The following is a 26,718-nucleotide window of genomic DNA, read 5'->3' on the forward strand; positions in this document are numbered from 1 at the left end:
GAAATACAAATACAAATAAGAGACAGAAAAAAAGTTAAATCAGATTACTAAAGAGACAGGAAGAGAAGACAATCACCGATTATGATATTCATACGATGTACTCTCATTCACACCTCTTTTATATATCATATATCTATATAACTATATAATACATCTCCTTAGGACTAAGATGTAATTTTACCCCCTAATTTTAAGACGTCATATGAAACGTCAGTGCATTTTTCGTGAGTTTCATCACAAGCTTCCAAATATGCCCCCTTCACCTAGGTTTCAATGATTTTTTACATTTCTTCCAAATATAACCCCCAAATCCATTACTTCTTTGCCCTCAGGAAACCTAGACGTCCCTCATAATCAATCGGAAGAGTGAATGTCAAGCACACAAAACGTCCAATTTCATTCAATCACGACTGAAGAGCCTGCATAACCCCCATTAAATCGTCCTCTCAAATCCCCCTTGCAGGTCCAAATCCCCCTTGCAGGTCCAGGTTTCCGCGGAAGTGACTACGCGCGGGTTCCCCACCTCACTAAGCCCCTTTATTGAAGTTAAAAAATTTCAAAGATCCCCATAAAAGAAAATCAACAATCCCTTCAAAGATCCCAATCAGATTATTGGTAAAGTTCCATTCTTTTTTAGTTTTTCAAGTTAAAAAACATATTTTAAGTGATGTTATGTGAATTATTTGTGTTAGATGTATGTTATTTGAGTAATTTTAGTGATTTTTTGCAAGTTCTTCATATTCTGGCATGCGGGTATGTCAAGATTTTCTTTCATCAGCGGTTATTGTGTCAAAGTTTGTAACTTTATCTAAATTTAGAATATTATTTGTTGAATTTCTTGAAGTTTATCATCAATTGGCATCTAGGTGTGTCAAGAATTTCTTGCATCAGTGGTTCTTGTATCAAATGTGACAACTCGAATTTCCAAGATTTCCTATTTCGCATTTATTGCACGTGCATTTATTGTTTAGTCGTTTATTTGCACAATTAGTTTGCTGTGAAACTGTAACGTTTTGGATACAATGAAGTGTATTGTGTGATTTTGCATGGTTATGTGTTAATTGTGAAAGACTTGTCAAATGCATAAACTTGGTGGTGAAACTGTGAAATTGTTTGAGATGGTGCACTATTGTAAAATATAATAATAAAGGGTGTAAAGAGTTATTAGTGAAATCTAAATCATACTTAACCCTAATCTCCTACCCTAATCATTCACTAATCATTCACAAAGAATCAAAACACGTACTTTCACCTCCTCTAATCCTCTCTACAACCATCTTCTCATCATTCTTGGTTTCATAAGTCTTTTGCATCAAGTTTGATCTTTCAATCCATTTAGAACCAATCAAGGTAATTGTTTAATCATTGTTGGTTGTTAGTTGTTGATTGATTGATGCATGTAAACCCTAATTCTTCACATACTAGTTCTGTAGTTATTGATTGAATCCTGATGATTGTGAAATGATACTGATTAGTTGTGTAATTGGTTGCTTGATATTAAGATATGTCTGTTATGATGAAAGTGTTTATTGTTGATTTGATTCTGCAGTATGAAAGCATGAATTAGGGTTTTGATCGCACGAATATAGAACGTAACTGTTCTATTCCTGTGAAATGATTTTTGGAAGTTAACGCATGATAAAAACTCTGAGTATGATGGATTTGGTCCGACCTTTAATAATGTAAAAGGTCCGAGTTTTAAAGGGACTTGAAGTCCGAATTTTATGATGATTGCAAGGGTCCGGGTTTTGGTACAAGCATCATGAAGTCCGAATATTATATGAGGATATGAGAGTCCGAGTTTTTCATACACATGGATCCGAATATTGTAATAAGTAAAAGTCTGAGTTTTATGTATATTGCAAGGAAGGTCCGAGCTTATGTAGTGGTCCGAGTTTTAGACAAAAGAAAGCCACTGTCCGAGTTTTATATGAGAGCTCAAGGATCCGAGTTTCTTATGTGTGGTGTGTCCGAGCTTTAGGCTTTAAAGCCTTGTCCGAATTTCAAAGGGCATGGCCCTTGTCCGAATTTTGTAAGGGAAAAGTCCCCTTGGTCCGAGTTTCAAGTTCCATATGTCCGACTTTTAAAACTTGGCTAGGGTCCGACTTTTGTAGTCCATATTGGTCCGACTTTTGTAATTTTATCTAAGGTCCGACTTTTAGCTCATGAATGAAGTCTGAGTTTCATGTTATGTGGTTTGGTTCAAGTTTTATATTACATGGATCAGAAGTTATAAGTGTTGTTATATATAGCCCGATTTTATAAAGATGATATTCATTGTCCGACTTTTTAAGGTTGATATGCATAGAGCCGCGTAACTTTGGTAGCTTATAACTCTGTTAATTGATAAACTATGTTAGATAGTAAATCCAGTTAAACATGTTAACTCTGTTATGACTGTAAAAATGTTATCTCAGTAGACATGTAACATTACTAGTGTGTGAATCCTCTTAAGTATGTTAATTTGGTGAAGTATGTTAACTGCATGTTCTTCCTATCAAACATGAATTGTATGAAGATGATTAACTGGTTGTAATGCCTGATGTTAACTGTTACACACACTATGTGACGAACTTTGCATGCGAAACCTTACAAACATGTACTGACTGTGAATACATGCATACTCTAGGCTTTGATTGATTCCTTGTGAGCACTTAACTTAGCATACCGAGCAAACCAAGGTGAGTTCACACAGCCAAGGCATGGGGTTCCCAGGGTGGGAATGGGATTTGATTATTTACTCGTACTTACCTGGATAATGGAAATTAGTGATATGATCCTCGGGTGAGGAAGGTTATTGATAAGATACTACTAGACTAGTGATACTAATAGAACTGATCTTCGCATACACGCCAGGGTTGGCTGCGATATTATGACTGATCTTCGCACACATGCCTAGGAAGGCTGCGAACTATACGCTAAACTTCGCACAGGTGTCGGGTGGCCGCGATACAAATATACCTAGTCTAGAATACTTGAGAACTTTCCCTAATCTTCGCATACATGCCTGAAGGGCCGCGATACAAACTATTACGATACATGACTTAATGAACGAATACAAGGCTTACTAAACTATTACAAATACCGAACTATAAACTGTGAACTCGCTCAACTAGTTGTTGATCCTCTGTTACATGCCTTGCAGGTCGTTAGATACATGGAGCTTGCACAGGGAGGAGCAGGTCGTTGTGGAGCATGGATCGTGGATGCCATGTTAAAACATTTAAACATTTGAACTTATGTTACACATTGGGTTTTCATACTTATGCTTCCGCTACACTTTGAAACTATAATTATGTTTTGAACACCTATCGTATTGAATGACTGGTTTACATTTATTTTACTTGTTAATTAATTACATGTTCAATATGATTGGTGGCTTGATCCTGGTCAGTCACGCTCCCAAGCGGTGATACTCCGCGGGTGGATTTTGGGGGTGTGACAATGCTACCTTGGTTTTAATATGGGAAAACGTTTTTATTAAAACCAGACTATAACCAGAACAATGCTCTCAACGATCCACAACGACGCTTCGCTCCACGTGCAAGATGTTGGACTCTGTGCCCAAGACACATATTAAATTGATGTGGCTAGTACGTTATGATCCAAGTCGAGTCATACCCAATAACAAGCTAGACAAACACTTATATTATTTATTTGTGATATGATCAAACAAATAAATATTAACACTTACAATATTTAGAAATTGGTTTTCTAAATAATTACACTTGAGAAACTAATAAATTATATGGATAATTTATTTTGAGAGAATATTTTATTTTGTTATTTAATGGGTTAAATAACATTATAAAAGATTACATAAAGTCTTGCAAACATATGGTGTATAATTTTATAAAAGTTATAAAATTAATCAAGACTTAAATTTATAAAAGAAAGATTTGAATTTTTTTTATAAAAATACAAGTGGGCCGCCCCCCCCCCCCCTCATGGGAATTCCCAAAAGATTTTTGCCCCAATAACATTTCATGCAAGATGTCATATTTAGATGGCTCTTGATTGGGTGAAAATTTGGTCCAATAAACATACATGCAATTGCATGGATTTTGATTGGGCATGTAGGGTGGCAATTTCTCTCACTTCCTTTAAATGTATTTTGTATGACAAAATGGACTAGAGAGAACTTGGAAGACTTGTGTTATTTTGCTCTCAAAATCGGCCATAGAAGGGTTCCAAGGAGCTCTTTCGGTTTCGTTTCAAGTGTTAAATCCTAGCTATTTCGTGGTGTTTTGTTGGAAGCTTGGGGTATACAAGCTTGAGGTCTTCTACTCTTGAAGACAACCATTCTTGAAGCATCATCCGTTTCATTCTCATTACTCCAAGAAGGTAGTTTTTCTAAACACCCTATGGTTATGTTTGATAGTATGCATCTTCATATATGGATCCGGGTTTTTGGGATTTTGCATATAAATGGTTTTATATCTTTTAAAAGTAACATGTTTTAAACATTATTTCCGCTGCGTTTTTATTTCATATGGATGAAATTGCTTTGATCAACATGTTAAAATCCCATCAATGGCATCTAGAGCCGCTTATGTGAGTGCATACTTCAATAGATTAAAAATTTCGGGTTTCGGGTTTGAATAAAACCCTATGGCCAAAAATTTTAACATGGTTAACCCTTTGTTTTTCAAGATTATTTTCTTACATGCATAAGAGAATCTTGAAAAATTTATTTCATATGGATGATTTGTTTGTTTGGACAAAACTTACCTTTTCGGTTTTTTGAACATAGCCGAAAATGTTTATAAAAGGGAACCATTTTTTTTATGCTTCTTGAAATTAATATATATATATATATATTTGGATATATATTTTGGTGCATATGACCTAGCCATGACCTTGTGTTGAATGATTGTGTTGTTATTTATTATTTCAATGGGTTGTAATAATTATTATTTTGTTCTTCCATTAGAAGATATGTAATTTATTTATTTTCATTTGGTATTTAAAATAAATAGATTAGGTGCATTTTATTTTACTAGAAAAATGTATTAGGATATATTTTGTAAAAGAAGATGCACACAAAAATGAGCTTTTGGTTTGGACCATAATATTCGGTCCAAAGAACTTCATCGTTCTCAACGGGATGCAAACCCGATAACCAAAACTCATTTTTGGAGTCCAAAGGAGTTTGGAGCTGAATATAAAAGACTTTTGGAAGCTCAAAGAAGGTGGAGAAATCACAACACAAGAAGGAGACTTGAAGCATTTGGATGCGGGATCAAGTGGGAGTTCAACGACACATTGCTTGTGTCATTTTTCACCCTTTAGGAAGGACCTTTTGGCACACTTGTTTCGGCTAACAAGTGTTGTCAAAATAGTTGGCTATGGTTATGCACCTATTGTTATGCTTGTGTGGTTGCTTATTTTGTTGTTTAGATGATATGTCGATATGCATGACTTAACAAACTAATAATCAACAACAAGCGTAAAATTGGTTCTTAACAAAATCATTAAAATGGTTAATAAAAGGTTTTATTAAAAATTAATGATTTTATAATAAAATGGGTTTTATTAAAAAGAACCTTGAAAATTAGTTTCACTAAAGTACCATTAATTTGAATGCATGCAAATGTATGGTACATAATATTTTCTAAACTAGAATTTTTGAAATATTGAAAACCCTTTTATAAAACAAGTCAAACACCATCCTTTTATACAACACTCGAAACACTTGGGAACTCTTATTGTGGGATAAAGGTCACCTAACCACATTTGAGGGAACTTGTATGTTCGAGGTGGGTTTACCATGTTTGTGGGATAAAGGTCACCTAACCACTTATGTGTATAAACTCACACGTGTGTGTAAGTTGGACGACTTGATTTGGAAACCATGAACTTAGGGTCACCAAAGCATGGGGAACAAAGGTGTTGATGGGATTAAACATGCCAACTAAACATAAAGATGTTTAACCGATCCCATATGGCTAGAAATTGCAAAGAGTTGCAATTGTCAAACGTTGACTACCTTGTTAATTTAAATAGAGGGATAAAGGTCACCTAACCAATATTTAAATGTAACGTTGGATTCTAGATTTTAATTATTAATTGTCTTTAAGACACAAAAGGGTATTAATGATTAAAATATAATAATATCGAAAATACTAAAATTGAACTTGTTAAATTTTGTAGATAGCCGCTAACAATGCAAACCCGATTACCCAAACCGTCCGAAACCTATCACTAAGAACCATCCTAGAAAAGGATCGTCTCAACCATAACAATTTCATGGATTGGTTTCGAAACTTGAGAATCGTTCTCAAGCAAGAGAAGATATCCTATGTGTTGGATGATCCTATTCCCGATGAACCTAACGTGGAAGATGTGGAAGCCTACAACGATTGGGTTAAGTATACCGAGGACTCCATGCAAGCCTCATGCCTCATGTTGGGAACTATGATTCCCGAAATTCAAAAGGATTTTGAACACCATGGGGCATACGACATGATTACCCAGTTAAAGGAAATGTTCCTACAACAAGCAAGGGTAGAACGCTTCGAAACTGTTCGGGCGCTTCATGCATGTCGAATGGAGGAAACCCAATCGGTATCATCTTATGTTCTCAAGATGAAAAGCCACATTGATCGCCTCGAACGGCTAAATTGTCCCGTCTCCAAAGAGTTGGCTACGGATTTGATCCTCAACTCTTTAACAAAGAAATTTGAGAGCTTTGTTATGAATTACAACATGAATGGATGGGACAAGAGCATTGGTGAGCTTCATGCAATGCTCAAAATGGCCGAAGCAGGAATGGGCAAAAAGGCTTTACCCGTCCTAGCGATCAATGAAGGAGGAAACAAGAAGAGGCCCCACCCCGACTCTAAAGCAACCTATGCTAAAAGAAAGGGGCACGTCAAGGGAAAGGGAAAAGGAAAAGCTAAAGCAGAACCAGCTAAACCAAAAGAGAAGAAGCAAAAGGTTGCTACGAATGACCCATGTTTTGAATGTGGTGAGATAGGACATTGGAAGAGAAATTGTCCGACCTATCTCAAAGAGTTGAAAAACAAGATGGATGCAGGGCAAACCTCAGGTACTATCTTTATGATACATGTTGAGCTTAATGTTATTTCTTCTAACACATGGGTACTAGATACCGGATGTGGAACTCATATTTGCAATTCGTTGCAGGGGTTCAAAAGAAATAAACATTACAAGAAAGGGGACGCTAGTCTCTTTATGGGCAACGGAGCAAAAGTTGAAGTCGAAGCTCAAGGAGACTACGTTTTAGAACTTCCAAGTGGTTTGGAAGTTATTTTGAAGAATGTTTTATATGCTCCTAGTTTGACTAGGAACATAATTTCTGTTTCCCTTTTGAGACAATGTGATTTTAAATTTGAATTTGTTAACCAAGACATTTATGTTTCTAGGAATGATGTGTTTTATTTTAAAGCTATGTCTTTAAATGGTATTTATGAATTAGATCATGATAACGCATCATACGATAGCTCAATGTACCAAGTAACCAACAAGAAACTCAAAATGGATTTGAATGATTCCTATCTTTGGCATTGTCGCCTTGGACATATAAGCAAGAATCGCATGCATACACTTCAGAAAAATGGTCTTTTAAATACAAATGAAGATAATTCATTTGATGTATGCGAATCTTGTTTACAAGGAAAAATGACCAAGACGCCCTTTAGTGGAACATTTGTAAGGGCTAAGGACTTATTAGGTATCATACATTCAGATGTATGTGGTCCTTTTAAGCCGATGACTAGGAATGGTGAAAGATACTTCATTACCTTTACCGACGACTATAGTCGTTATGGTTATGTGTATTTACTAAAACACAAGGATGAAGCATTTGAAATGTTCAAAGACTTCAAAAGTGAAGTAGAAAATCAACTCAAGAAAACAATCAAAGTCCTTCGCACCGATAGAGGAGGTGAATACCTTAGTGGTACTTTTCAAGATCATCTTAGGAGTTGTGGGATTATCTCACAACTTACTCCACCTGGAACACCACAACACAATGGTGTATCTGAAAGGAGAAATCGAACTCTATTAGATATGGTTCGATCTATGATGGCTAGAAGCACATTGCCTCTATCATTTTGGGGTTACGCTTTGCTCTCCGCAATCCGTATATTAAATATGGCCCCAACCAAGAAAGTGGAAAAGACACCTTTTGAAATATGGCACGGAAACCCTCCATCATTATCATTCTTAAGGGTTTGGGGTTGTGAAGCTTATGTTAAGCAATACACTCCAAATAAATTGGAAGTCCGATCTACTAAGTGTATCTTTGTAGGTTATCCTAAAGATGATATAGGATACTATTTCTACGACCCAACTGAGCAAAAGGTATTTGTTGCTCGAAAGGGTAAGTTCTTAGAAGCTAAGTTCCTTATGGAAGGAACCAGTGATAGAACAGTGGAACTTGAGGAGGATCAAGAACCACAAGACGATACATGTTTGGTTGATACTAGCACTCAACAAGAGGTTGTTGAAAACGATCAAGAGGTTGATCGAAATACACAAAATGTTCGCAGATCTGGTAGAATTAGCAATCCACCTGAAAGATATGATTTTTCATGGATGGATGCTACGTGGTAGATTCAGATGAACCAACCACATACCATGATGCAATGTCAAAATCCGATTGCGACAAATGGCTTGAAGCCATGAACATAGAGATGCAATCCATGTATGACAACCAAGTTTGGGAATTGGTTGTGCCACCACTTAACTCTAAAGTAGTTGGAAGTAAGTGGGTTTTCAAGAAGAAAACTGATATGCATGGTAACTTGGATACTTACAAAGCAAGACTTGTAGCAAAAGGTTTCACTCAAACTCAAGGGATTGATTATGATGAGACCTTCTCGCCTGTGGCGATGCTAAAGTCAATCAGGATATTATTTGCCATAGCCGCATATTATGACTATGAGATCTGGCAATTGGATGTCAAAACGGCATTTCTCAATGGATATCTTGATGAAGATGTCTATATGGTTCAGCCTGAAGGTTTTGTCGATCCAAAACATCCTGACAAAGTATGCAAGTTAAAGAAATCAATCTATGGATTGAAACAAGCATCTAGAAGTTGGAATCACCGTTTTGATGAAGAAATTAAGAATTTTGGATTCATCAAGAACGGCGATGAAGCTTGTGTGTATAAGAAGGCTAGTGGGAGCATCATCACTTTCTTAGTACTGTATGTCGATGACATTCTACTATTTGGGAATGACATTCCAACCATGGAAGGTGTAAAAGCTTGGCTTGGAAGTTGTTTTTCCATTAAGGATCTTGGTGAAGTAGCCTACATTCTGGGAATAAAGGTCTATAGGGATAGATCAAGGCGCTTGATAGGTTTAAACCAAAGTGCATACATTGACAAAGTCTTGAATAGGTTCCAAATGGAGAACTCTAAGAGAGGTTTTGTACCTATTCAAAAGGGGACAATTTTGAATACATCTCAATGTCCAAGCTCAAATGTAACACCTCGAAAAATTTCGTCCAATAATGTCTTGACACGTGTCATAAGGTTCCGTTATGTGAAAACATACTTTAGAGGGACTAAAAGTGACAAACAGTGAAAACTATGGAACGTAAGGGTCCAAAGTGTCAACAATGGATAAATAGGCTCTATGATAACCCCACATAATGTTTATAACCTTTAACGGATGGTTCATAGATCATACGACGCGGAAATTGCACAAAAGTGAAGTATTGTAAACTATAGGGGCCAAAAGTGTCAACATGTTGAATTTATACCTCTGAGTGAACTTTTGGCAGACCCGAAGCTTTGTATAGCTAAAATATACTCACTAGAATATGTGGTAAAAATTTCATGAAGTTTCGTCAACGTATGAGAAAGTTATGGCCAAAACCGTACTTAAGGGACTAAAAGCGTCAACGTCGAATTTCATGGCTTTTCGGTTGAGCGCAAAGTTATCCGAGGGCATTACCATGTTGGTAAAAGTCCTAAGGTTCTTAGAAACCAAGTTTGGGGGTTTACGGGGCGAGAAAAGTAGCCGAAACATCGCGTACAAGTTCAGGGGTCAAAGCTGTCAATATATGAAAGTTGTTGGCTGATCAGGAGGGTCAGGCGGCCCGCCTGGGAAAGCCCAAGCGGGCCGCGTGGGTTGCCCAGCGACAAAATTCGCAAAATGGATGGATTGAGTCCGAATTTGAGTTGTTTACAGCTCACTTGCACCTCCAAATGACCCAATAACATGCCTTGCATGGCTACTACTACAGTGACCTCGAATTTATGGCTTTAAATCAGATTTTGATCACATTTCTTGGACATTCTCAAAGTAAACAAGTGCTCTCAACATTCAAGAACTTCAAGGCAGCTTCCTGGAGACAATCTGAGCAACAAGGCCGACTCCTAGTGATTTTTAAACATCTATAGGACCTTTGTAAGCTTTCAATTCGTTCTATAATCCGTTTTTGCTTTGATTATTGCTAAAAGTCAAACTGGGTGTTCATAAGCTTTGACTTTCTGATTAAACAGATTTCTTTCAGTCATTTCTCGAATTGAAACTTGTTATAGATTGGTATTTATGTGGGAAACAAACCCTCTAAAGGGCACTATCTGAATCCCACTACATGCATGCTAAATGTCGAGTCAAACCTATTTCTAAAAAGTCAACAGAAGCGATTTTTGTGAAAAATAACATGAATAATGATATAGATGACATGCAATCTGATTGATCATCATAAATAACTTGTAATACATACAAGAATGTGTTTTAATCATCATCAACTCGACAATCTATAGTATAGCCACGAATCGGAACCGAAAGTCTTGTAAAACGATTATTTCGTAGACTATCGATTCGGATTCGTACATGCATGTTCGAGATCTGTATTGGAAAGTATTTTTGACTATTTTTATTTTAGTTAAACTTTCTGGAATTTTCTTTGATTAAGTCTATGCTTAGCCTATTCGAATGCATGTTTCCGATTTATGCATAAAGTTGACTATTTTGCCCTTTTTGATTTAAAACGGGATTTTTGGAAAAGTGAAAGGATAGAAATCTTTATTTCTAATATATGAACTTGCACCGAAAATTTCGGATCAGTTGGTGGTCCAGATTGTGAGTTATGGCCATTAGCGTAAAACTATATTATAAATTTACATAAACGGTCCTTTTTGCGTAGAACCCGTTTCTGGCCACGTTTTGGTATAAAACTTTTTACCAACTGATGTATTATAATATTCTGGGAATTTTGATGATTTTTAATTAATTTTTGGCTGAACGGATCTTAGATCGCCTAGTTATTTCGGGTTATGTCGGTTTTGACCGTTTAAGCCATAAAATGAGTTTTACACATCCTTTTGACCCGAAACCTTTTTCTACTGGTTTTATATGATGAATAAATTATTTTAAGTATTCTGGAAATATAAAAATCTCAGATTTAATTTGAAAACCCGAAAACGCCCTTAAATCGCATATTTAGCGTTTTAAGCGCATAGTAAGCGTTATACTTGTTTTAAACATATAAGACCTATACCTACTGATGTGTTTAGCATATTTTCATATAAAAACAGAAAGTATAAGTATATGAACTCAGATTTCCAGTTTTGGCATTTTTAGCCCTTGTGAAATTACTAAAATACCCCTACGGTGCATAGTTTGATTTTAAATAATAAATTTGATATAAGGGTCATACCCTACTGATATAATATGTTATATTAAGTATATTTACTGTATGAACCAGACCCAAAACTCAGATTTCTAATTTTACTCTTTTATTATCTTTTAAATGACCAAAATGCCCTTCTAAGGCATAAATTGAGTTTAAAATTATTCCGGGCAATATAGAACATAACTTACTGATATAATATCATATTTTAAGCATACTATCTCAGGGAACTTGCATTTGAATCATTGGTCTACCCGTATCGCCCTTTTCGCGACCGGTTCGGTTTACGTAACTAGTTTGCGTAAATTGACCGAAACGGGTCAAACGATATCATTTTTGTTTCAAAATCCAGAATGTACTTAGTATACCCATATTATACAAGTATTCAAACTTGTCGGGTCTAAATCACATTCTATCCGGTCTTTCGCTTAATCGTGCGTAAACCGTATCATTCCTAAAACTAACCGGTCAAAGCTTAAGCTTAAATAAAAGGCCGTTAGGAATCTAATAGGTTAATTATAAACCTTTGTTCCAGATTAGGAGGCCCGGTAAAAGCTACCAACACTTATCATTTGTGACTTATACTTGCTCAGGTAAATACATTTTGACTTATTTTCCCTATACGGGCTTGGGGTACGGTATTTAAAATACCGCTTGATCGGGCGCACAAGTCCTGCGCCTTATGGGTGTACAGTCTTGAATAGCTTGTGCGACTTCGTTTAAACAGTCTTGTCTTACTTAAAGGCTTTGGGGGGTTATTGACCATGTCCCGGATATCCTTGGCATTATCTTACGAGATGGCCACGACCAGAGCACGGGGTGTAGGCGTACACTCGCCGTGTATAACTCTTTAATGTGGTGTGTCAGTTAATTCTTAGCCCGGACAGCAGATCCCGGGCCACCAGAGATAAAAGTGCATGTAATTCGTTCACAAGTTTATATTATATAATTATCCCAAGTTAATAAAAATATTTATGCCTTGTGCATTTAAATCAATTTTCAATCATTTTCAAAATGAGTCAGTCGATTTGTATTTACCAGTGTAAACTGACGTATTTTCCCAAAAGGTTAAGTGCAGGTACTATACGGAAATAGGCTGGTTGTTTCCTAAGAGCGTCCACTATAGTCTCGCAAGCTTGGACGACAAATATCTGTTGAACTATTTTATCTTATTTTATTTGATCCGCCTGTGGATCCATTTCAACTATTGTGATAATTATTATTGCATTTTATTTTAAGTTGAAATGTTTCTATTCTGCTTCCGCTGTGCATTATTATATTGTGTTGATTGTCTATGACGACGCCAACTACGTCACGTACCCCACACCGGGCCCACCGGTGACACGTGGAAATCGGGGTGTGACAGGTTGGTATCAGAGCCAACGCTGAGTGAATTAAACACTATCCTAATGTGTTTAATCTCAGTTACACAAATGCACATTCCTCGAATTTCGAGTCTAGACAAAGAACTTAGGAAATGTTCAACTTTTCGTTTAATTTATTTTTATTATTTTGCATTGTCTTATATATTTTGTTGTGCAACTTGTTTGACTTTTGACAGGATCACTATGCCGCCCCGTATGAGAGGTCGAGGAGGATTTGCTACGTCTCACGACCATGAGGCAGGGCCCTCACATAGGCGAGCACCATCCGCCACGCACAACACAGCCGCCAACGACCTTTGGAGGTCTTTCGCCGAGCCTGCCAGACACTCGGTGTCCGCCAGCACTTCACCGTCTTTACCCCACTCGTTTGGGCCCCACTCGGAGAATGGGCCCCATGGTTCGCATGGATCCTACATACCTTTGCATCAGTCACCGCACCAGTATCCAGCACCAGCCTACCAGGGTTTATATAACCCTGATGCTTTTGGGGATGAGCCAGTGGGCCATAACCCACTTGGACCGGAGGACCACTTTTCTGGTGGTCACGAGATGGACGTCGACGAGGATACGGACCCCTCGCTACCGCCATCAGGTACGCCTAACCATCCGATTGAGATATCGGATGGGTCGCCATTTAGGGGATCACCCTACAATGGTGGGGACAGCTTTCAGGAGAGATTTAAGCAGCATGATTGGTATTTCACCCCCAGCCACAACTCTCCGATGCTCCAGTCTCACCAGGTTTCGCCAGTGCACTCGCAGCACCACTCGCAGCAGCTTCAGCAGCGGCCGCCTCTACCGCAGGACCTATCTGAGGCCCTATGGCGTGACGTGATCACTCCGTCACCACCGCCGCCACCAGTCTTACCTCCTCCGCCTCAGAGGCCTAGGAGGAATGCGCGCATGTCTACGCGCGGAGGGATTCGCATAGGCACCCCTCCACATGTTAGTAGCAGCCGCTACACGTCTCTTCCCGGGGAGTCTGAGACAGGGGAGTCTCAGCATCCCGTATCAGAGGTTACTTCTGTACCGATTCCGCCTCTGCCGCCGCAGAACTATGGAGAGCCGATTCCGGCTTATGCTAGTGCCGCTCAGTTCAACCCGTTCGAGCATGTTTTTCCTCAGGGTTATGATTACACGGGAGACCCTTATTGGCAAGCTGTGAACTACAGCTCACTCCCACCCAGTGGTCCATTGGGAGACACTTGGACTGCTGGGCAGTCTACTTTTGGTTACCCTCCGGGTTACCAGCAGCCACCGCAGCCGCAGACGTACCAGCCGCCGCAGCCGCAGCACTTCCAGCCACCGCCACCGGCGCCTATGATGTCGCCGCCGCAGGTTCAGGAAATCCTGCATGGGATTGATAGCATGCGACGGGAGTTGCAAAGTGATCGTCGTCACAACCGTGGCATGTTCAAGAAGGTGTTTGACCTGCTCAAGGGTAAGAGCAAGAGGGATCATTGAATCCTTCGATTATTGTCTCATGTACTTATGTCCCTGTGTGGACATCTATCCTTGTACTCTACCCCTGTGTGGGTATATCTATCTTATTCTACCCCTGCGTGGGTATGATATTCTGTTAACCCCTGCGTGGGTTTGCTTTGTTTTATTTTGTTATTGTTGTTAGTTGTTTAGCCCCTGCGTGGGCATGTTATTCATGTTATTCATGTTATTCATGTTATCCATGTTATTTCAAAGTCCCGTTTAGGGCAATTATGTACTGGTATTTTATTTGAAATTTGAAATGATTAATTTGAATTTCTCATTTTATTTATATGCATGAATATAATATTAAAATAATGGAAAATATCAATTTTTACTTGATTTGCCATTTTATAAGAATCTTAGTAAGGTATAACCTAGCTTGAATGCCTTATTAACAGGCCTGGCCCTGATGGTAAAACCTGGTTGAAAAGATTCAACTCCCTGTTAACATCTGAGAACATGTTAACATTCTTGACTAAGCGTGATTCGTAAAATCACACATGTCACCCTTTTTAATAAATTATCTACAGATTTTATCTGTATACAAGTCTATTAATGACTTGATACCTACGGGTTATGACTAGGTCATATAATGGCAGTTGTGGTTTATGATCCCCTGCCTAGTGAAGAATTATCTACAGATTATATCTGTATACAAGTCTATTAATGACTTGATACCTTCGGGTTATGACTATGTCATATAGTAGCAGTTGTGGTTTATAACTCCCTGCCAAGAAATGAATTATCTACAGATTATATCTGTACACAAGTCTATTAATGGCTTGATACCTACGGGTTATAACTATGTTATATAATGACAGTTGTGGTTTATGACTCTCTGTCTAGTAAAGGATTATTTGTTTAATTATACAATTTATAATCCTATAAAAATCTAAATTATAATTTAGTAATTGTCCGTTGTGACTAGGCCTATGGTGCCGATATATATTTTCATTCCTTGATTGCTAATAAGAGCCTGAATGAAATTTATTAAATTAACTACTAAGGTTTTTGATACCATGGTTAATAAATCGTCTAGGACGATAATACTGTTAGGTTCTAAATTAGACCTTGTCCTTTATTGTAGCTTAAAGCTACGATGGCCAAATCGGAGGAAACCAACAGTCATTCTGGGGAACACTCAGATAATGCAAAGATTCACGTTACCGGTGCAGAATTGCAAGCACTGATAGATAATGCTGTCGCCAAGGCTATGGATAGGCAGTTCAAGGAATCTAGTGGTACTCAGAGTAGAACCCGCACAGTGACGCATGTCAAGTCTAAGACTCATTCAGGGGCTCATAGTAAGCCGCCATCTAAAAAGAGTGAGCCGAAGAAAGTTGAGGATGATAATCACTCCTCCAACCACAGCAGCGTCCCAAAGCAGGAGATTAAGCTGAAACATGACACGTACAGCAGGTCCTGTACGTACAAGTATTTTGTGTCTTGCAAGCCCAGAGATTTCACTGGGGAAAAGGGAGCCGTCGACTGCATGACGTGGATTGACGAGATGGACACTGTAGTTGATATCAGCGGGTGTGCTGATAGGGACGTCGTGAAGTACGTGTCCCAGTCATTCAAAGGAGATGCGTTAGCATGGTGGAAGTCACTCCTACAAGCTGCCGGTAAGGCCACACTGTACGGTTTGTCATGGGAACAGTTTGTGGCCCTGATTAAAGAGAACTTCTGTCCGCAATACGAGGTCGAACGAATCGAATCGGATTTTGTATCCTTAGTTATGAAGAACCTCGATTGTCAAGCGTATCTTACTACGTTCAACACGTTGTCTCGTTTAGTGCCTTACTTGGTGACCTCGGAGCCGCGTAGGATTGCTCGATTTATTGGGGGTCTGGCACCGGAGATAAAGGCGAGTGTTAAAGCTTCAAGACCTACAACATTTAGATCCGTAGCAGATCTATCCCTCTCCCTCACTCAAGACGTGGTTAGATTGAGAGCTATGAAGAGCTCTGAGGAGAACAAACGGAAACGTGAGGATGACACCTCACGAAGATCTGAAAAGCGACATAGAGGGAACAACGACCACAGGAAAGGGTCGGGGTCTAGGAAAAGTGATCATCAGTCGGGTGAGAAACCCAGATGCAAGATCTGCAGGAGGCACCACTTTGGGAGATGTCGTTTGGAAACGAAATCCCAGTCTTCAGAGAAACGATGTGGAATCTGCAAGTCCACAGACCATAAGGCTGTGGATTGCAAGAAGATGAAGGATGCAACGTGTTTTGGTTGCAACGAAAAAGGTCACATTCGGCCCAACTGCCCAAAGTTTGCAAAGAGGGCCGAGGAAGGGAAGAAGACTAATGCGAGAGTCTTCAGAATGGACGCAAAGGAAGCAGTCCTTGACGATAACGTCATTACCGGTACGTTTCTTGTAAATGATGTTTTTGCTAGAGTCTTGTTTGATTCAGGAGCTGATAAGTCGTTTGTAGATGATAAGTTTTGTAAACTATTGAACCTTCCTGTTAAAACCTTAAGTGTGAAATATGAGGTGGAATTAGCCGATGGAACCATAGAAACCGCCTCGACTGTTCTAGATGGATGTGTTATATCCATTAGGAATCATTCTTTCCCGTTATCCTTGCTTCCCTTTAAGTTAGCTGGATTCGACATAGTGATAGGCATGGATTGGTTGTCAAGTAACCAAGCCCAGATTTTGTGCAATAGAAAGCAGGTGATAGTTAAGACTCCGTCTGGTGAGTCACTTACTATTCAAGGAGATACCCAGCATGGATTGCCTGAGCAAGTGTCCATGCTCAAGGCATCCAGGTGCATGCAGAAAGGATGTGTCATTTATATGGCACAAGTCACCATTGATGAGCCGAAGCCGAAGATTGAGGATATCCCTGTTATTTCGGAATATCCTGAAGTGTTTCCTGAAGAACTACCCGGTTTGCCACCGGATAGGCAAGTAGAGTTTCGGATAGATATCATACCAGGTGCAGCACCTGTAGCAAGAGCACCATACCGATTGGCACCAACGGAGATGAAGGAGTTGAGGACGCAGTTGGATGATCTATTAGCCAAAGGTTTTATTAGACCTAGCTCGTCTCCTTGGGGAGCGCCAATCTTGTTCGTTAAGAAGAAGGATGGTTCGATGCGTCTATGCATCGATTATCGTGAGCTTAACAAGGTCACTATCAAGAATCGGTATCCGTTACCCAGGATCTGTTCGATCAGTTGCAAGGAGCAAGCTATTTCTCCAAGATTGACCTAAGGTCAGGATATCATCAGTTGAAGGTCAAGGAGGAAGACGTACACAAGACAGCGTTTAGGACTCGTTATGGACATTACGAGTTCCTAGTGATGCCGTTTGGGCTCACTAACGCACCAGCCGCGTTCATGGATCTCATGAATCGCATCTGCAAACCCTATTTAGATAAGTTCGTTATCGTCTTTATTGACGACATCCTTATCTATTCGAAGAGCCAAGCTGATCATGAGAAACACCTTCGTTGTATTCTCAAACTTCTGAATCAAGAGAAGCTTTATGCCAAATTCTCGAAGTGTGAATTTTGGCTTCGAGAAGTCCAATTCCTTGGACATGTTGTAAGCGAGCGTGGTATCCAAGTAGATCCCGCTAAAGTCGAAGCAGTCATGAACTGGCAGGAGCCGAAGACTCCTACCGAGATTCGCAGTTTCCTCGGATTGGCAGGATACTATAGGCGATTCATCGAGAACTTCTCAAGGATTGTTGCGCCCCTAACTTCGTTGACTCGTAAGAAGATTAAGTTTGATTGGGGCCCTAAGCAGCAGGAATCCTTCGACATTCTGAAGCAGAAGCTGAGCAATGCGCCAGTGTTGACATTGCCTGATGGAATAGAGGAATTTGTGGTGTATTGTGACGCATCACATACGGGCATGGGTTGCGTACTCATGCAGAAAGGCAAAGTCATTGCCTACGCTTCTCGACAGCTAAAGGTGCACGAGAAGAACTACACCACCCACGATTTGGAATTGGGTGCAGTTGTATTTGCTTTGAAGCTATGGAGACATTACTTGTATGGAACCAAGTGTATAATTTATTCGGATCACAAGAGTCTTCAGCACTTGTTCAATCAGAAGGAATTGAACATGCGTCAAAGGCGTTGGATGGAAACTCTAAATGACTATGATTGCGAGATACGATACCATCCAGGCAAGGCAAATGTGGTTGCCGACGCCTTAAGCTTTCAATTCGTTCTATAATCCGTTTTTGCTTTGATTATTGCTAAAAGTCAAACTGGGTGTTCATAAGCTTTGACTTTCTGATTAAACAGATTTCTTTCAGTCATTTCTCGAATTGAAACTTGTTATAGATTGGTATTTATGTGGGAAACAAACCCTCTAAAGGGCACTATCTGAATCCCACTACATGCATGCAAAATGTCGAGTCAAACCTATTTCTAAAAAGTCAACAGAAGCGATTTTTGTGAAAAATAACATGAATAATGATATAGATGACATGCAATCTGATTGATCATCATAAATAACTTGTAATACATACAAGAATGTGTTTTAATCATCATCAACTCGACAATCTATAGTATAGCCACGAATCGGAACCGAAAGTCTTGTAAAACGATTATTTCGTAGACTATCGATTCGGATTCGTACATGCATGTTCGAGATCTGTATTGGAAAGTATTTTTGACTATTTTTATTTTAGTTAAACTTTCTGGAATTTTCTTTGATTAAGTCTATGCTTAGCCTATTCGAATGCATGTTTCCGATTTATGCATAAAGTTGACTATTTTGCCCTTTTTGATTTAAAACGGGATTTTTGGAAAAGTGAAAGGATAGAAATCTTTATTTCTAATATATGAACTTGCACCGAAAATTTCGGATCAGTTGGTGGTCCAGATTGTGAGTTATGGCCATTAGCGTAAAACTATATTATAAATTTATATAAACGGTCCTTTTTGCGTAGAACCCGTTTCTGGCCACGTTTTGGTATAAAACTTTTTACCAACTGATGTATTATAATATTCTGGGAATTTTGATGATTTTTAATTAATTTTTGGCTGAACGGATCTTAGATCGCCTAGTTATTTCGGGTTATGTCGGTTTTGACCGTTTAAGCCATAAAATGAGTTTTACACATCCTTTTGACCCGAAACCTTTTTCTACTGGTTTTATATGATGAATAAATTATTTTAAGTATTCTGGAAATATAAAAATCTCAGATTTAATTTGAAAACCCGAAAACGCCCTTAAATCGCATATTTAGCGTTTTAAGCGCATAGTAAGCGTTATACTTGTTTTAAACATATAAGACCTATACCTACTGATGTGTTTAGCATATTTTCATATAAAAACAGAAAGTATAAGTATATGAACTCAGATTTCCAGTTTTGGCATTTTTAGCCCTTGTGAAATTACTAAAATACCCCTACGGTGCATAGTTTGATTTTAAATAATAAATTTGATATAAGGGTCATACCCTACTGATATAATATGTTATATTAAGTATATTTACTGTATGAACCAGACCCAAAACTCAGATTTCTAATTTTACTCTTTTATTATCTTTTAAATGACCAAAATGCCCTTCTAAGGCATAAATTGAGTTTAAAATTATTCCGGGCAATATAGAACATAACTTACTGATATAATATCATATTTTAAGCATACTATCTCAGGGAACTTGCATTTGAATCATTGGTCTACCCGTATCGCCCTTTTCGCGTTCGGTTCGGTTTACGTAACTAGTTTGCGTAAATTGACCGAAACGGGTCAAACGATATCATTTTTGTTTCAAAATCCAGAATGTACTTAGTATACCCATATTATACAAGTATTCAAACTTGTCGGGTCTAAATCACATTCTATCCGGTCTTTCGCTTAATCGTGCGTAAACCGTATCATTCCTAAAACTAACCGGTCAAAGCTTAAGCTTAAATAAAAGGCCGTTAGGAATCTAATAGGTTAATTATAAACCTTTGTTCCAGATTAGGAGGCCCGGTAAAAGCTACCAACACTTATCATTTGTGACTTATACTTGCTCAGGTAAATACATTTTGACTTATTTTCCCTATACGGGCTTGGGGTACGGTATTTAAAATACCGCTTGATCGGGCGCACAAGTCCTGCGCCTTATGGGTGTACAGTCTTGAATAGCTTGTGCGACTTCGTTTAAACAGTCTTGTCTTACTTAAAGGCTTTGGGGGGTTATTGACCATGTCCCGGATATCCTTGGCATTATCTTACGAGATGGCCACGACCAGAGCACGGGGTGTAGGCGTACACTCGTCGTGTATAACTCTTTAATGTGGTGTGTCAGTTAATTCTTAGCCCGGACAGCAGATCCCGGGCCACCAGAGATAAAAGTGCATGTAATTCGTTCACAAGTTTATATTATATAATTATCCCAAGTTAATAAAAATATTTATGCCTTGTGCATTTAAATCAATTTTCAATCATTTTCAAAATGAGTCAGTCGATTTGTATTTACCAGTGTAAACTGACGTATTTTCCCAAAAGGTTAAGTGCAGGTACTATACGGAAATAGGCTGGTTGTTTCCTAAGAGCGTCCACTATAGTCTCGCAAGCTTGGACGACAAATATCTGTTGAACTATTTTATCTTATTTTATTTGATCCGCCTGTGGATCCATTTCAACTATTGTGATAATTATTATTGCATTTTATTTTAAGTTGAAATGTTTCTATTCTGCTTCCGCTGTGCATTATTATATTGTGTTGATTGTCTATGACGACGCCAACTACGTCACGTACCCCACACCGGGCCCACCGGTGACACGTGGAAATCGGGGTGTGACATCAAAGGATGAGCAAGAGAAAATGAAAAGAATCCCATATGCGTCAGCTATAGGATCCATCATGTATGCAATGATATGCACCAGACCGGACGTCTCATGCGCCTTGAGCATGACAAGTAGATACCAACAAAATCCAGGTAGCAATCATTGGATGGCTGTTAAAAGCATATTGAAATATCTTAGGAGGACTAAGGATATGTTCTTAATATATGGATCTGGTGAGGAGGAACTCGTTGTAAAGGGTTACACGGACGCGAGTTTCCAAACCGATCGAAGTGATTCTCGATCGCAATCGGGGTATGTCTTCATTTTAAATGGAGGAGCAGTCTCCTGGAAGAGCTCAAAACAAGACGTGGTAGCATTGTCCACTACAGAATCAGAATACATCGCCGCTTCATTGGCAGCCCAGGAAGCTGCATGGCTGAAGAAATTTATAGCTGACCTAGGGGTGGTCCCTACCATTCAAGATCCCCTAGAGATCTTTTGTGATAACGAGGGTGCGATTGCTCAAATCAAGGAACCTCGTGCGCACCAAAAGACTAGACATATCGAGCAGAGATTCAACTACATAAGGGATGAAGTTGAAAAAGGAAAGATATGTATCCGCCAAGTTCACACCGATCAAAACATTGCGGATCCACTCACGAAGCTCCTTGACAGAGGAAAACATGAGGGTCACACATTGTTCCTTAGGACTTCGATATTCTAGTGATTGGATTTGATCAAATTTTGTATTTGGATATTGAAACAATTGTTATTTTAACTCATTTATGGTATTTTGAGTTACGTTTCATATTAGCATGTTTAAATCTGTGAATAACTTAATTATTCTAAATGTCCGTAGTCAATCATAATTGTGGGAACAAATATGAATGTAAGACTATTATGAACTTGGATTGGTGGATATTCATTTAGAATGAATATAGAGCAAAGTGTTGCTGCCAAAGTTCATAGATATTTGTGGGATACAAATATTGGACTGACTCGCTCTCAAATATTACTGCATGGAATCATTTGTGATTGATCATAAGTAAATTTTGAGTTAAGGCGAATATCATAGTATCCTCTGACCTGAGATACATATTGGGTCTTGATATTCACCAAATATTATGCCTTGACTTATTTCTTCGCTGTCAGTAATATGACAGTACATAAGGCTGAGCTCAGGTGTGGTACAAGGTGGTTGTGAGAGACGTATGTAGTCAAGAAGGGATTTGTTCCTCTTATTCGTTGAGAGTAAGATGTCTAAGGCCTGATAAAGTTAAATCAACAGAGAGTGATCACTCTATGTCTCTGGATTTAGCATGACATCTGTAACGAAAGGATAAATGATAGATTCACCTAAATCATGTTCAAGTAAGGGACTTGAAAGGGATGATGTTATTGAATGGCAAATATAGTCATACGTATTGGGGGTAGTAAACCGTAGTTAGGCGTCATTTACTGCTTGAATCAATCTTCTATGTATCTTGTGCAAGTGGGAGATTGTTGGACTCTGTATGCCCAAGACACATATTAAATTGATGTGGCTGGTACGTTATGATCCAAGTCGAGTCATACCCAATAACAAGCTAGACAAACACTTATATTATTTATTTGTAATATGATCAAACAAATAAATATTAACACTTACAATATTTAGAAATTGGTTTTCTAAATAATTACACTTGAGAAACTAATAAATTATATGGATAATTTATTTTGAGAGAATATTTTATTTTGTTATTTAATGGGTTAAATAACATTATAAAAGATTACATAAAGTCTTGCAAACATATGGTGTATAATTTTATAAAAGTTATAAAATTAATCAAGACTTAAATTTATAAAAGAAAGATTTGAATTTTTTTTTTATAAAAATACAAGTGGGCCGCCCCCCCCCCCCCCCATGGGAATTCCCAAAAGATTTTTGCTCCAATAACATTTCATGCAAGATGTCATATTTAGATGGCTCTTGATTGGGTGAAAATTTGGTCCAATAAACATACATGCAATTGCATGGATTTTGATTGGGCATGTAGGGTGGCAATTTCTCTCACTTCCTTTAAATGTATTTTGCATGACAAAATGGACTAGAGAGAACTTGGAAGACTTGTGTTATTTTGCTCTCAAAATCGGCCATAGAAGGGTTCCAAGGAGCTCTTTCGGTTTCGTTTCAAGTGTTAAATCCTAGCTATTTCGTGGTGTTTTGTTGGAAGCTTGGGGTATACAAGCTTGAGGTCTTCTACTCTTGAAGACAACCATTCTTGAAGCATCATCCGTTTCATTCTCATTACTCCAAGAAGGTAGTTTTTCTAAACACCCTATGGTTATGTTTGATAGTATGCATCTTCATATATGGATCCGGGTTTTTGGGATTTTGCATATAAATGGTTTTATATCTTTTAAAAGTAACATGTTTTAAACATTATTTCCGCTGCGTTTTTATTTCATATGGATGAAATTGCTTTGATCAACATGTTAAAATCCCATCACAAGACTCAACATCCTAGGTAATAAGGTTTGTGTTTATTGCCTACATGCTAGAATTACATAGAACTTTGCTCGTGGTATGCTTAGATTACATTACTTGCTATTCGTTATTACATGAGAACACCTATGTGCTTACACTCTTCTGTCATCGCACTACTCGCGAACCATTCTCACTTACGTTACATTTGCTATGAAGATCATGGCCGGATATATCAACATGACACAAGCCCAGTTGACGGCTCTCATTAACGAACGAATTGCTGCGGCACTTGCAGCCATACAAGCAGGAGGTATACCCTGCAGTCGTAACTAGGATCTTTAGATCCTACACTCCTAAACCAACACTTGTGTTTAACCTTGCCCTATTCTTATACACAATAGGTCAACACGCTCAGTCACCTGTGTGCACCTTCAACAACCTCAAGGATTGTCGACCTAGTACCTTCAGTGGAACTGAGGGAGTTGTAGGCCTCCTCCATTGGTTCGAGAGGCTCGAAACTGACTTCGAGGTGTATGATTGTCCTGAGTCACGTAGAGTAAAGTTTGCTTCTAGAACACTCGAAGGTGCTGCATTAACCTGGTGGGAAGCACAGGTTCAGATGTTAGGGCTGGCAGCTGCTAATGCCACCCCCTGGAACGAGTTCAAGGACCTAATTAAGGAAGAGTTTTGCAGTAGAGAAGACATCCACAAACTAGAGGTAGAGTTCCTCAACCTACAGATGGTGGGGTCTGAAATTGAAGTTTATACGAAGAGATCGAATGAATTAGCCACATTTTGTCCCACTATGGTAGACCCTCCCACCAAACGCATCGAACTGTATCTCAAGGGTCTGGTGCCCGAAATTCAGAGTCATTTGACCGCAGCTAACCTTGGTACTATCCAGCAAGTCACTCGGCTTGCTCATTGTCTCACAGACCAGGCAGTAGAACAAAACAAACTACCGAAACGTGTTAAAGCTGATACTACATGTGCTTCTAGTGATAACAAACGCAAGTGGGATGAAAACCTGAGCAAGGGATTAATTTTGGTCCAGCCTCTGACGCAGCAGCAAGAGATAGATGACTACCAGAGCCCCAGACAGCAGTTTTCTAGTAGTCATGGGCAGAAAAGATATCGAGGAATTCACCTTTGGTGCAACAATTGTAACAGACACCACGGTGGCCAGTGCAACAAGGGTCGTTGCCAGCGGTGTCTCAAGATTGGTCATGAAGCTAAGGATTGTCGAAACTCACGTCCTGTAACTCAAGAACAACAACGACCGCCTCAATCTCCCCAGAATCAGCAGCAACAGCAGAGTTTTAAAGGATGTTTTCAGTGTGATGCTAAAGATCACTACAAGAGGCATTGCCCACGAATAAACCAGGACCAGACTCAGAACCACGATCATGGAAACAGGAACGTAACAATGGGTAAATTCCTTCTTGATGACTTTTATGTTACTATCTTGTTTGATTCGGGTGTAAATACCAATTATATGACCTTGAAAGTTAGTCAAATATTAAAATGTGCACCAACTACCTTGAACACCAAACCTGTCGTAGTATTAGCTAATGGTAAAAGTCTAGAGGCCACACATAGTTCAGGGTTGTAATCTTATCCTCGCCAGTCAGACATTCCCTATCGACCTCATTCCTATAGTTCTGGGCAGCACCCATAACTCGCGCACCGCATCGCTTAGCTCCACCAAAATCGGAAGAACTATCGACGCAGCTACAAAAACTCTTGGATAAGGGATTTATCCAGCTTGCCTCTTCGCCTTGGGGAGCTCCAGTGTTATTTGTGAAAATAAGGTGACAGTGAAGAACCGTTACCCTCTGCCGCGTATTGATGATTTATTCGACCAGTTGCAAGGGTCGTGCTACTACTCCAAGATAGACTTGAGGTCAGGTTACCATCAGCTGAGAGTCCGGGACGAGGACGTCTCCAAAACCGCATTCAGAACTCGCTACGGCCATTACGAGTTCCTAGTCATGCCATTTGGGCTTACGAACGCGCCTGCAGTTTTTATGGATCTTATGAACAGGGTGTGCAAACCCTACCTAGACAAGTTCGTCATCGTCTTCATCGACGACATTCTGATCTACTCCAAGAGTCAGGAGGAGCATGAGCAGCATTTACGTCTTATCTTGGAACTTCTTCGAAAGGAACAACTGTACGCCAAGTTTTCAAAATGCGACTTCTGGCTTTGTGAAGTCCACTTCTTAGGCCATGTGGTGAACAGGGATGGGATTCATGTTGATCCATCTAAGGTAGACTCGATCAGGAACTGGCCTGCACCGCGTACACCGACAGAAATACGCCAATTCTTGGGTTTGGCGGGGTACTACAGACGATTCATTAAAGACTTCTTCAAGATCGCTCAGCCGCTTACATTGCTGACACAGAAAGGTGTTACCTATCGTTGGGGTAACACCCAAGAAATGGCTTTTCAGTACCTGAAGGATAGACTGTGCAGCGCACCTATTCTCTCATTGCCAGAGGGCACGGATGATTTTGTGGAATATTGTGACGCATCGATACAAGGGCTTGGTTGTGTATTGATGCAGCGGGATAAAGTTATTGCCTACGCTTCACGGCAACTCAAAGTTCATGAACGGAACTACACGACGCATGATTTAGAGCTGGGAGCTGTTGTTTTTGCGCTTAAGATATGGCGACACTACTTGTACGGTACCAAGTGCACTATTTACACCGATCACAGGAGTCTCGAGCATATCTTCAAGCAGAAGGAATTGAACATGCGTCAGCAATGATGGGTCGAGCTACTTAATATTTACGAATGCGCCATCAAGTACCATCCAGGCAAAGCCAATGTTGTAGCTGACGCTCTCAGTTGAAAAGACACTCAACCTAGGCGTGTACGAGCCTTGCAGCTTACTATTCAGTCTGATCTTCCTACACAGATACGAAATGCCCAGGTAGAAGCATTGAAACCAGAAAACGTCAAGGCCGAAGCCTTACGTGGAGCAAGGCAAGGATTAGAAC

General features: G+C 39.2%; 1 long non-coding RNA gene across 1 annotated transcript in view; it reads right to left on the bottom strand.

Annotated features, from left to right (window-relative positions):
- Positions 1-843: 843 nt before the first annotated feature.
- The window catches only part of LOC118488374, a 30,030-nt gene continuing 4,155 nt past the window's right edge, over positions 844-26,718 (bottom strand). Inside the window, exons 2-3 of the long non-coding RNA XR_004884428.1 lie at positions 16,272-16,276; positions 844-896 (exon numbers count right to left, since the gene is read on the bottom strand). This is a non-coding gene — a long non-coding RNA (uncharacterized LOC118488374). The remainder of the gene's footprint in view (positions 897-16,271; positions 16,277-26,718) is intronic.

Source organism: Helianthus annuus, chromosome 16 (assembly GCF_002127325.2).
Source record: "Helianthus annuus cultivar XRQ/B chromosome 16, HanXRQr2.0-SUNRISE, whole genome shotgun sequence".
In the NCBI taxonomy this organism is placed as follows: domain Eukaryota; kingdom Viridiplantae; phylum Streptophyta; class Magnoliopsida; order Asterales; family Asteraceae; genus Helianthus; species Helianthus annuus.